The sequence below is a fragment of the Neomonachus schauinslandi genome, chromosome 15 (genome assembly GCF_002201575.2).
Source record: "Neomonachus schauinslandi chromosome 15, ASM220157v2, whole genome shotgun sequence".
In the NCBI taxonomy this organism is placed as follows: Eukaryota; Metazoa; Chordata; class Mammalia; order Carnivora; family Phocidae; genus Neomonachus; species Neomonachus schauinslandi.
This window is the reverse complement of record NC_058417.1, coordinates 27,242,451-27,256,174: the sequence shown is the minus strand read 5'-3', so window position 1 is coordinate 27,256,174 and position 13,724 is coordinate 27,242,451.

The following is a 13,724-nucleotide window of genomic DNA, read 5'->3' as shown; positions in this document are numbered from 1 at the left end:
CTACTGTTTCTATGAATGCACCTATTGTATGTATTTTATGTAAGTGGAATCATGCAACATTTTTCCTTTTGTGTCTGGTTTATTTCTCTTAGCATAATGTTTTCAAGGTTCATCCATGGTGTAGCATGTATAAGAACTTCATTTTTATGGCTGAACAATATTCCATTACAAGTATATACCACATTTTATTTAGTCATTCATCTCTTGATGAACATTTGTTTGTTGTTTGTTAAGATTTATTTATTTGAGAGAGAGAGTACATGAGGGGAGGGGCAGAGGGAGAGGGAGAGAAGCTGACTCCACTGAGCTTGGAGCCCCACACAGGGTTTGATCCCACGACCCCGAGATTGTGACCTGAGCCAAAATCAAGAGTTGGATGCTTGACTGAGCCATCCAAGTGCCCCTCATTTGGGTTGTTTCTAATAGTGTTTGGCTTATTAATTTATGCGAGTAATGCTTTTTGTTTCCTGAATCTTTTATTGACTTTTATTGCTCATGAAGTTTGGGACAGTTGATTTGTCTTTGGAATATTTTCAAACTGTTCCTACTAGCTTAAATTTTAACCCTAATAAATTTACTTTCATTTCTTAGATCAGCTATTTTTATTTTCTAATTATTGTATTTTTTGTTAATACTGTTTCTACTAAAATGTTTACATCTAGTTATCAGATTATAATGTGGTAGAAAAAACAGAGGACTAGAGTCAGAAGACCTGCATTCTAATTTCAGCTGAGACATTAATAAGCCATGTCAATTTTGGCACCTTTATTTTCTCATGCCTTTCTCTTACTTATAAAACAATATAAATGATTGCTAAATTCATTGTTCGAAATTTTGTGGCTGCTACTTTTGTACAGGCATTTTTTTTAAAGATTTTATTTGTCAGAGAGAGAGACAGAGCACAAGCAGGGGGAGTGGCAGGCAGAGGGAGAAGCAGGCTCTCCGCCGAGTAAGGAGCCCGATGCTGGATTCGATCCCAGGACCCTGGGATCATGACCTGAGTCGAAGGTAGATGCTTAACTGACTGAACCACCCAGGCATCCCTGTAAAGACATTATTAAATATTCAGTTTAAATGAGCAATACTAAAAAATAAGGAAAAGAGTGACATTTACACATTTTTTATTTTCAAAATCAGTAATACTAGGGATTTTATTCCAATACGTTATTACATTTCTGTTTTGAGACATAATGTTGAAATGTTCTATTGCTTTAAAAAAAAACACTGAGTTGCAGAAGAGAGGCTGGCTGTTCATAATATGTATTTTTAGTTAACGTCAGTGCCTAAAATTACTGTTACTGTTAAAAATTTACAGAACATTTTGCTCCCTCAGAACTGATTTTGGCATAAAACATGTTGACAAAATTTCATGTATTTCAACCACAGTATAATCCTTTGTCTGTTTTCAGATTTAGTTCATCATTGACATTGGCCTTTCTGTGCTTCAACTATCCATTTTACTCTCACTATCCATTTGGCTCTCCTTATGTGTAGTAAGATGTGAGTTTTTAAACACACCATTACTCTGATAATGATTTTATGTGTAGCCTGTTTTATGAGAATATAAAAGTTGGGCTCTCAGAAAGGCTTGAGAACTCATGGAAATATGTCCTACCTATATCAAAATTTAAAAATTAATACAGATAAAAGACAAAAGCAAAGCAGCAAAGAGAATTTGTATTAAGAAGTCATATAAACCAAGGCAAAGAGAAAGGCATAATTGGTATATAACTTGGTCTAATGATAAGAAGTATACCAGTTCTTCGAGAGAAAAAATGTTTTTCTGGTCTTTCTTTTTTATTTGTTTTTCAATTAATTTTTTAAAAGTAATATTTGCACAAGATTTTAAATTCAATGAAAAGTAATTCTTCTTTCCTCCCCTGTCACTTAGTCACTCAGTTCATTTTTAGGAGGCAAACATGATTACTAGTTTTTTGTGTGACCTTCCACAGCTATTCCATGTATCTAAAATATATTTTTTTCTTTATCACCCAAATTTGTACCTTGTATTTATCAGTACATATAGAATTTTCTCAATGAAAAAATTTATGTGTGATATTCCATTGTGCAAATATACTTTTTTTGAAGATTTTATTTTATTTTATTTTATTTATTTTAAAGATTTTATTTATTTATCTGACAGAGAGACAGCGAGAGAAGGAACACAGGCAGGGGGAGTGGGAGAGGGAAGCAGGCTTCCTGCGGAGCAGGGAGCCCGATGCGGGGCTCGATCCCAGGAGCCTGGGATCATGACCTGAGCTGAAGGCAGACGCTCAACGACTGAGCCACCCAGGCGCCCCAAAGATTTTATTTATTTGACAGAGAGAGAGAGATAGCAAGGGCAGGAACACAAGCAGGGGGAGTGGGAGAGGGAGAAGCAGGCTCCCCGTGGAGCAGGGAGCCCGATGTGGGACTCGATCCCAGGACCCAGGGATCATGACCTGAGCCGAAGGCAGACGCTTAACGACTGAGCCACCCAGGTGCCCCTATGCTATTATTTAATCATTCTTTTATTGATGGATATTTAGGTTGATCAAATTTTTTATGAAGACATAAAGAATTGGTCAGAGTGTATATGCATTTAAAATTTTGACAGATGTTGCCCAGATTATCCTCCAAAGAGACTATTAATTTATACTCCCACCATGCTGTTTGAGAGTAACTGCTTCTCCACACCCTGACAACACAATATCTTTTTGTCAATTTGATAGATTTATAAAAATGACAGCTCGTAGTGTGATACTATATTTTCTTGTTTGTTTTTTTTTTGTTTTTTGTTTTTTTTGTAAGTGAGGTTGGGCATCTTTTCATTTACTTTCAAGTTACTCTTCTTTTTTTTTTTTTTTTTAAAGTAAGCTGTATGCCCAACATGGGGTTTGAATTCAAGATCCTGAGATCAAAAGTCCCATGCTCTACCATCCGAGCCAGCCAGGTGACCCATTTACCCTATTTCTTTTTCTATGAAGTGGCTATTCATATTTTTTGTCCATTTTTCTATTGGGTGCTTGGTCTTATTAATCTGTAAGAGTTCTTAACATCTTAAGGAAGGCATTAGGCCTGTATGCCCTATATTTTTCCCAGTTTGTCTTACTTTTTGCCTTACAGAAGTGTGATTTTTATATAGCCAGTTTTTCACCATTATTTTGTTTCTGAGTGTTGTGTTCTACTTAGAACTTCCTACTCCATGATTATTAAATGCTCCCATTTTTACTTCTAGAACTTTCAAAAAGTGTTATTTTATGTTTAAATCTTTCCATTTGGAATTTATGTGTATGTTAGCTGTGGCCTTGGGTATTGAATTTGACAGAGGGTCTGTGATTAAAGGGAATTCAGTGATATCTTAGAAGGCAGTTTTATGAAAAATACCAGTTTATTCCATCTAATGTCAGCCAAACTCTAAAGGCAAATTCTATGGAGGACAATTAGTAGAATATAATAATAGTTTGGCTAATGCATTTTTCTTTGTGAATTTTGGGGTTTCTTGATTTATTTATATTTATTCATTTATTTATGTATATATATATATATATGTATGTACAGTCTACACCCAATGTGAAGCTCCAACTCACAACTCTGAAATTGAGAGTCACATGAACTACCAACAGAGCCAGCCAGGCACCCCTTGATTCATTCATTCATTCGTTCGTTCGTTCATTTATTAAAATATTTTTTAATTTATTTGAGAGAGAGAGAGCAGAGGGGGAGGGAGAGAGAAAGAGAGAAGCAGACTCCTTGTTGAGCAGAGTCTGATGCGGGGCTTGATCTCACAACACTGAGATCATGACCTGAGCCCAAATCAAAAGTCAGATACTTAACCATCTGAGCTACCCAGGCACCCCTGATTCATTTATTTTATTTATTTATTTTTTTAAAAGATTTTATTTTTTTGACAAAGAGAGACACAGCGAGAGAGGGAACACAAGCAGGGGGAGTGGGAGAGGGAGAAGCAGGCTTCCCGTGGAGCAGGGAGCCCGATGCGGGCTTGATCCCAGGACTCTGGGACCATGACCTGAGCCGAAGGCAGACGCTTAATGGCTGAGCCACCCAGGCACCCCTGATTCATTTATTTTTAACAAGTATTTTTTTCATAGGTAAGATGTTGGTTAGATTAGAAAATGGTAGATAAGGAATTATTTCAAATTGATGAAAAGGAGGATACTGATATGTAAGTAATTCAATCCGGTTTTTTCTTCTCAGCTCCAGAGTGGTATAATGAACCATCAACCTGACATCTTCACTTACATGTGTAATAAATATTTCAAACTTAACCCCTCAAACACCCTCCCCATTATTTCAGTATGTACCACCATTCATCCATTTCATTCAAACCAAAAATTGAAGATACTTGATTTCTTTTATATCTTCAATCCCACATCCCGTATCAGTAAGTCCTATCACTTATACACAAAATATGTCTTAAATATAGTTTTTCCATTGTCATTTTCTCCCACCATACTGTAAGCTAAACTCTTTCCTCACATGGATAACAGCAATAACCTCCCAATTAGTCTCCCTACTTTCACTCATCTCACCTATAATCTATTTCTATAGTAGCAGCCAAAGGGATCTTTTAGAAAGATATGTATACCAGTTCATGTTACTTTCCTACTTACAACTCTCCAGTAGCTTCCTGTTGCACTTGGAATAAAAGCCAAACTCTTTACTGAGGCTCTAAATGATCTGACTTTTGCTTTCCTTTCCATGCTCATATGATACCATCCATTCCTTTGCTTCCTATGTTTTCAGTTACATGGAACTTTGTTCTTCAAGTATACACAAGTTCATTCTTTTTTTTTTTTAAGATTATTTATTTATTTATTTGAGAGAGAGAGTGAGAGAGAGCATGAGAGGGAGGAGGGTCAGAGGGAGAAGCAGACTCCCCACGGAGCGGGGAGCCCGATGTGGGACTCGATCCTGGGACTCCAGGATCATGACCTGAGCTGAAGGCAGACGCTTAACCATCTGAGCCACCCAGGCGCCCCACAAGTTCATTCTTGATTTAGGAACTTTATACCAGCTTTTCTGGGTTTTCATGTGGTTCACTCCCTGTCTTTCACATTTAGTTCAGATTTTACCTCCCTGGAGAGGCCTTCCCTGACCATCCTACACAATGTTGACCTCTCTTCTTTTGCTACTGTCATAATTATCTCATTTTATTCATTGCATTTACCACTATCTGAAGGCATTATTTATTAACCTATACCTAACTCTCCCACTAGACTATAAGCCTCATGAAAGCAGGGATCTTATTCACTAGAACAGTATCCCTGGCACACAACAGGCTTTCGAATATTTAATGAAAATGGAAGTGCAGCATTTATAGACTTGGCTATGCTTTCAGGGCTGCCTAGAGTTGCTTAATTTAGATAAAGTACACTGTTACTATGGAGGAAGAAGCACTTTATGAATTTACTGAAAACTGGACCTCTCATCATTCCTTTCCTTTTCTAACCTGGCTTTTATATTCACTTGTTCACTTTTGTACCAAAGTTGTATTCTCCAAAGTTCAATAAAATTGTTGGAGTTGCAGGCCTTTTCCCCTTACAATCCTCATCCTTTAAGCAACATTTAGCGCTTTGAAACTCTTTTCCCTTGGCATCTCATCCTCTGCCTGAATTGGAGACCCCTTTAATGTACACTCATAGGGTGTTTTTTTGTTTTGTTTTGTTTTTTAAGATTTTATTTATCCATTCATGAGAGACAGAGAGAGAGATGCAGAGGCAGAAGGAGAAGCAGGCTCCCTGTGGAGCAGGGAACCCGATGCAGGACTCGATCCCAGGATCCTGGGATCATGACCTGAGCCGAAGGCAGATGCTTAACCGACTGAGCCACCCAGGTGTCCCCATAGGGTGTTTTTTGATAATCAACATACATGTCCCCTTCTTAATATATGTGCTGCTGAAGCGAGCACATGTCTCCTTAATAGCTCCCCATTTTCCTTTTGTACAGTTGTGTTTCCCATTCTTCAATTTATGCAGCCTTAGTGGGACTGTAAATTCTGGTGTCTTGCCCCCTCATTAGTGAAGGGTAGGCCAAGTCAATCATGCTCCTGCCCCTACACCTTGAAACTTGAGTGGAAGACCCAGGACTGGGAAAAAGTGATTGAAATGCATTTATTTTAGCAGCAATGACTGGATAATATAATTGAAGTGGCCCTATTTCTCCTATTTTATTAGCTATCCCATAAATTGTTTCTTTGTTTAAATCAGCCCAAATTGGCTTCTGTTTATAATGAAAGAATACCTTAAAATGTCCACTTTTCTCTCCAACCTTGGAAGAATTACCTAGTTCAGCCATCCATCACCCGCCTCCCCTCTGGTAACCACCAGTTTGTTCTCTACTTCACTTCTCTCTCTCTCTCTCTCTTTTTTTTTTTTTACAAATAGTTATCCTTTATTGAACGTTTCACCTGGGCTGAGCACTGTGCACACACAACCAGTCTTCAACAAGCCTGCAAGACAGTGAAATGTCCCATCTGAGTTTCAGCTCCCACCGTCCTACCCTGCGGTCTGGGATGCCAGGCTGGGAGTCTGCAAGCTACATTTCTCCTTTGTCAGAAGGAGTTTGGAAGGTGAAGGAAGAGAGACTTGTTCCTTCCTAAATCTATTTGCTGAGTCCCCTGGAGCAGCAGATAGTTCCAGTTTCCAACTTCTTTCCGCATTCCTGGCACAGCCAGGGGGCATGAGGGGGGCAGCACGGGGTTGGGGGAGGGAGGGGGAGGCCTGCATTCACAGGTCTGGGCCCAGCTCCACGAGACCCCTCCTCCAAGATCCTGAGGTAGCATGTGGCTGGGAGCCCCCTCCTCTAAGTTTGTAGGTTCTTGTGATGGATTGTTACACCGGTGAGCCCTGATGGATCCTGCTTCCCGAAATCCAGGCCCTCAAGTGGTCCCCTTGGGTGGAATTCAGGCTAGATCGGGAGATCTGCTTTGGCCAATGTGCTCTGGGACTCCTTCTCCCCTACTGTTGCTGCCACTCTCATGTGCGGGAGTCCAGGGTAGCCTCCGTAGGAGAATGTAGTCTCCTGCTCTAGGGGTCTTCTCGCTCCTGCTCTCTGGGAGCACTCTCGCTGATGATGATGGGGCTCCGTGAAGCCTGCTCTTCCTCCCATCACAGCGGCAAAACCTGAAACTCAAGTCTCCTTTCCCTGTACCTGGGCTTACAGCAAGCAGTCATGGATCCCTTGGCCTCCCAGCTGCCTGTGTGGCCTCCAGTTTTGGAACTAGGTTAAGGAAATTATCTTCTCATAATTCTGGAGGCTAGAAGTCTGAGACCAAGGTATTGGCAGGATTGGTTTCTTCTGAACCTCTCTCATTGGCTTGCAGATAGCTTCTCCTACTTCACTTCTCTTAATTTTAGAATCTTTCGGGGCGCCTGGGTGGCTCAGTCGTTAAGCTTCTGCCTTCGGCTCAGGTCATGATCCCAGGGTCCTGGGATCGAGCCCCGCGTTGAGCTCCCTGCTCAGCGGGAAGCCTGCTTCTCCCTCTCCAGCTCCCCCTGCTTGTGTTCCCTCTCTCACTGTCTCTGTCTCTGTCAAATAAATAAAATCTTTAAAAAAATTTTTAGAATCTTTCTCAAAGACCTACTCTCATAATGACTACATGTCTAATCAGTTGCCAAATTATTAATTCTATAAGTGATATACTCAAGTGTCAGCAAGTTGTACTCTAAGAATTTGGAATTTAGAGAAATAAGTTTGCTCTCAGAATTAAACTATGAAATCTTCAAGACCCTTACTAATAGTAGCTAACATTTATTGTATGATTGCTACATGCCAGGGACTATGCTAAGTCCTTTACATGTATTATTTTAAAATAGCCCATTCAATAACTTTGTTAGGGGTAGGTATTTTTATCCTCAGATAAGTTTCATCTATTAGGATTCTTCAGTTGTAAATAATGGAAACTTACTGGCATTTTAAACCCAAAAGAACTTAGTGGAAAGACATAAAAAGAAAACCTTACATAAATGATAGGAAGGCAGAAGAAACCAGCTTGGAAATTCATGATCTAGTTAATTCCAGAGCATCAGACAGCAAGGACCATGAGAATGATCTCATGGTAGGAGCCCATTGAGATGAATGAACTATCACCCTTCTTCTATCCTTCTTTCTTTTTTTTTTTTAAGATTTTATTTATTTATTTGACAGAGAGAGACACAGCGAGAGAGGAAACACAAGCAGGGGGAGTGGGAGAGGGAGAAGCGGGCTTCCCGCCTAGCAGGGAGCCCGATGCGGGGCTCAATCCCAGGATCCTGGGATCATGACCTGAGCCGAAGGCAGACACTTAATGACTGAGCCACCCAGGGGCCCCTCTATCCTTATTTCTTGATCAACATTCAAAGTCTGGGTAGAGAGTATTCTGTTGACCTCACTTAGATCAGTGTCTGACCAGAATGTGATAGAATCTGGGAGAAATCACTAGAATTATCTTTGACTTGTATAAGAGGAGGCCAGGAATCCTATCCAAACTACCTAAAATGGAGGAGAGGTAACTCCCTCAAAGAGATTAAGATGCTGCTAGGAAAGTGGTATAGCTGCTGGGTAACCAAAAACAAGGAATGTACATTGTAAATTACAACTTGCTCAAGGTCACACCATTAGGAAACAGCCTATCAGAAATTAAAAGAAGTCTAACTCCAGAGTCCATGCTCTTAATTATATTAAGACTTGGGATTGACTTGGGATGATCTTATCTCACAGGGGACATTTGGCAGTGTGGAGATACTCTGGTTATCACAACTATAGGGATAGGTGCCATTGGCATTTGGTGGGTAAAGGTCAAGGTATGCTGCTAAACATCCTAAAATATGCATTACCGCCCTCCAACAAAGAATTATTTGGCCCAAAACATCAATAATGCTAAGGTTGTAAACTCTAACCTGAGAAAATAACGGCATGGGGCCATATTCCTAGATGTGTCAATCAGAAGAAGGCTTGGTAAACAATACAGTATGGTAGAAAGGAGAGGGTCAAAATGGAGCAAGCTTCTATGTACCTACTCAAGCCCTGTTCAAAGGATTGAGGGTCCTTCTTAGATTGGTCTTGATACCTGATCCTTATTTTAGAAATGATTGCATCAGGCTATCTCAGTTTGATGCTATTAAATATCTGAATCATAGTGAACTCTTATCTGATTCCATGCACATCAATTATCAACCTGTTGATAAATTGGATCCTAGTTACTTTAGCTTCAGCCAGATCAATGTAAATGTCTGGTCTTGATGGAAGTTAATAGTTCTCATTGTAAATTTGTATGTTATTGTGATTTTTATACATCAGTTTCTTTTGAGATTTTTTAGTTAACATCCATCTGTGTAATTAAGGTTGGAACATGCACACTTCTGAACCTCCAAGTTCAAGTTGCTATACTTTGTCATAAATTCATGCAGGTGATTGTCACTATGGTAGTCTTAGAATATTCTTTGATACTCTTCTCATCAGGAGGTGGGATGTATTTTGTCCCCTTCTCTTGAATCTGAATAGACCTATTACTGCTTTGACCAATAGCGTACCACAGAAGTGATGTTATTGACTTATGGCACCATTTATGAAAGGCTATATACCTTTTGTTATATTTACTGGAACACTCACTCTTGGAACCCTGAGCCACCATGTAAGAAGTCTGACTACTCTAAGGCCATCATGTTGGAGATGTTATGTGTAGGCATTAAAACTGATAGGCCCAGCTGAACACCCAGTTAACAGCCAGCTTCAACTCTCAGTTTGGCAACACAGTCAAATTAGTATCTTGAAAACAATGTACATGTTAGTAATTTTTCACTCAATTTTTTCAATAGAGATGAAAAAAGTATAATCCAAGTGAGTCCTCTTGGACATCTAGTCCACTTGAACCTTCAGATGACTTTATACCCAACCAGCTGCTATCTGACTGAAACCTCATGAGACCTACAAATGAGAACCACCAGTCAACTAACAGCTGTGAAATAATATGAAATGGTTTCTGTTTTAGCCATTAGTTTTGAGGTAATTTGTTATGGAGCAATAGATATCCAGAACAGCCTCTTGAGAGCCTCCCTGGGTAGGTTGCCTGCTCTTTCCAACTTTTATCTTCAGGTGCTGCCTTAGAATTTCAGATTTTCCTGTACAGTGTCTTTTAACTTCTGTTCATTTTCATTCCCACTGACATCATTCCCTTCTGTGTTCTCATGCTCTCCCATTGCCCAACTGATCTTTCAGCCTTCAATTTCTTCTCTTCAATCTACCTTGTACTCATCTGAAAGAATGTTTATGTATCAAATTTTCTTAGAACACAGTTTTTAACATGTTTCTTTCAAATTCAATATTTTTGTCAAAACTGGGAACAAATTATTGTAATTCCATCTCCCAGGACGCTTAGATTTAATCTTGACCTTTTCTTTTTTTTTTTTTTTTTTAAAGATTTTTATTTATTTATTTGAGACAGAGAGAATGAGAGACAGAGAGCATGAGAGGGAGGAGGGTCAGAGGGAGAAGCAGACTCCCTGCCGAGCAGGGAGCCCGATGCGGGACTCGATCCCAGGACTCCAGGATCATGACCTGAGCCGAAGGCAGTCGCCCAACCAACTGAGCCACCCAGGCGCCCAATCTTGACCTTTTCTTATGCCCATAGGCTTTATACCTTAAAGACTCATGAAATTATTGACATATATTTCCAGCAATACAAAATTCCAAAGTCTTTATATGATAATTTAAAAATATATTTGAAAAATAATTTTATACACGAAGGACCCAAGTTTATTTTGCATAACTATTTTGATTTGCTGTCTTTATTCAAATAACTGTTGTACTGTTATTTAGGTATATGGAGGTTCATCAAATCTTAATAGTCCTCAACTTGCAGGATTACTAGAAACCACGTGTGCTTATTGGTGCCGGCTACGTCATTCATAGATCACTCTTTCATAAGGCAACAAATGGCTTCGTATGCCCAAATCATTTCCTTTCTGGAGAAGATACATTGTGTCAGCATGGTTACCCGGTGTGGTAATTGGTAATGTCTGTGCCACATGGCTTGCTTCTGCCCTTGTCCAACACAGCTATTCTACCACCTATGATTACCATATGTTACAGCCCTCTAGGTTAATGGAATCATGTCTATCTTCCCTCCTAGTCACAAATGTCGTTGTGGCTCAATTCCATTAGAGCCCACACTCAACAAAGAAGAAAGTGTTCCGAACTCCCTGGGCATAGAAGCCACCTTTGTGAAGTTTTCATATTTAGTTGCCTGCTTCATGTTTATTTTAAAAAGCAGTTGGATTTTTTGAGGAATGCTCCAGAGTGGGTAATGGGCATCTGCTGACTAAAAGAGAATATGATCAATATCACTCTCAATTCTTGCATGTATTTTTCTCTAAGTAAATATATAAAGGGAGTTAAAGATTAGATAATAATAAAGATAGATTTTTACCACCATAAAGTACTTTTTAGTTTCTGTAAAGTAAAAACTAGTAGCAAAATATTGAAGTGGATTTTTTTAATAGAGTCAATTCATTTTAGAAGAACCATTAATTACAGAAGGAATATACCACATGCTAGCCATTTATAGTTCCTTCATCAGAAATTACCACGAACCCCTGCCTGTTTCCTCATTCATAAGCATGTCATAATAAGTTCACAAATAATTTTGGTTCCTCAAAGAACTATGCTAGATAAAAACAAAGATTATTATCAGTAGTGGTTAAAACATTAAGAAAAAAAGAGGCTGTTTGGGGGACTTCTTTGCTTGTTAAAACCAATTAAATAGTGCATGTAGGCCTGTTATTACCTGATGCGAATTTTAATTTTGACAGCTTTGGACTGTTGCTGCAATATGACCAATTAGCTAGCAATAGAAAAGGAATAAAAATTAATATAGCAGTCATATTTTTGGCAGCAAATGGAGATTATTTTAAAGTTATTGATTTAGAATGGAAAAGATGTAGCTAGGGTATATTGAGGAGAAAGAAGGAAGAAATTCTTATTTGAAAACACTTCCATATGTTCAGTTTTTTCAGTTGTCAGGTATTCTATTGCTCCCTACTGGTCAGTCTGACAACACAACTGAATTAATATCTTAACAAGTACTTACACATTAGCCATCTTCCATTTTTTAAAATATGAATGAAAAATTACACATCCTTATATTTTAACATTTAAGGCCTGGCCTTAAACATTTTCCTAGGTACTAGATCTGAGATTATATTTATATATTTAATTGTTACTACACTTTCTCAAAAATATAAAAACATTTGTTTTATCATTTGAGATATGGCACCAATTTCAAATTGATAGCTCTTTATAATTAGCAATAATAAAATTGAGGCTTTTCTGGAGATAGTATTTCTATTTCTTGCCTATAAAGAGATAAAATAGGCATACTTTAGAATAGACAGAATAGTGTACATTTGCATAGCCAAGAAAATATTAACTGAAGTTGAGAAATTAATAGATTTTTCTTAGTTACAAGTACCAGTTATTTGCCACATGTCAAATATTTTATTAACTTTTTAAAAATTAATAGACTTTGTTTTTTGGAGCAGTTTTAGATTTACCCAAAAAAGGAGTGGAAAGGATGGAGAGTTCCCATATATGCCCTCTCCCCCCCTCCCAGTTTCCCCAATTATTTAACATTTTATATTACGTACATTTATAATAATTGAGCCAATAATTGAGTCAATTCATTATTAACTAAAATACATAGTTCACATTAGGGTTCACTGTGTTGTGCATCCTGTGGGCTTTCACAAATGGCTAATGTTATATATCCACCATTATAGTATCATACAGAATAGTTTTTGCTGCTCTCAAAATCCTGTGTTCTATCTATTCATCCTTTCTCACTTCCCTTGAACCCCTGGCAACCTATCATAACTTTTAATTCTAGGAAATCATTTACTGCTAACTTCAAGTAAGCTCAATGTTTCCAGAAGCAACTTTGAAGATCTAAACTTGTTTTAATGTCCGCTTAATCCTTTTGTACTTATATTATACATACATATATATATATAATCCATTTTATAGTTCTTTAAAGTTGTATTGTTATTGTTGAGATCCAGTTAAGAAATCAGAGGGAATAGAATACAGGGAATTGGTTATACAAGTGACAGAAGGGCTGAAAAGTCAAAAGGGAAGGTAAAACAGTCTTCTTTGGGCTGCTATAACAAAATATCATAAACTGGGTGGCTTATAATCAACGAACACATATTTCTCACAGTTCTGGAGGCTGGAAGTTCTAAGATCAGGGTTCTGGCAGATTCAGTGTCCGGTTACAGAAAGCCATCTTTTTACTCTGTCCTCACATGGTAGAAAGGGAGAAGGGTCTCTCTTGAGCCCCCCCTTTTTTTTGAGCCCCTTTTTTAAGAATACTAATCTTATGACCAAGCCCTCATGACCTAATCACCTCCCAAAGGCCCCACTTACTAATACTGTCACCTTGGGTGTTAGGATTTCAACATATGAATTTTGGGAGAACACAAATACTGAGTCCATAGCAGGCAAGATTAGGAAGCTAGAAGCCACTACCATCTCTAGGCTGATAGACAAATGGAAGATGATGTTTCTGGAGTGCAGAGACTGGTGTCATAGGTAAAAGTTGGAATTTCAATAGACATGTTCTGGGGGAGCAAAGTTACCAAGGAGATGCAGCAGACATTAGAACTGAGATAAGGGACAGGGAATAAACATCCTGGTTTTCACCTCTCCTCCCATCTTTCAATTTCCTGCCAATGCCTCCCACTGAGCAAATT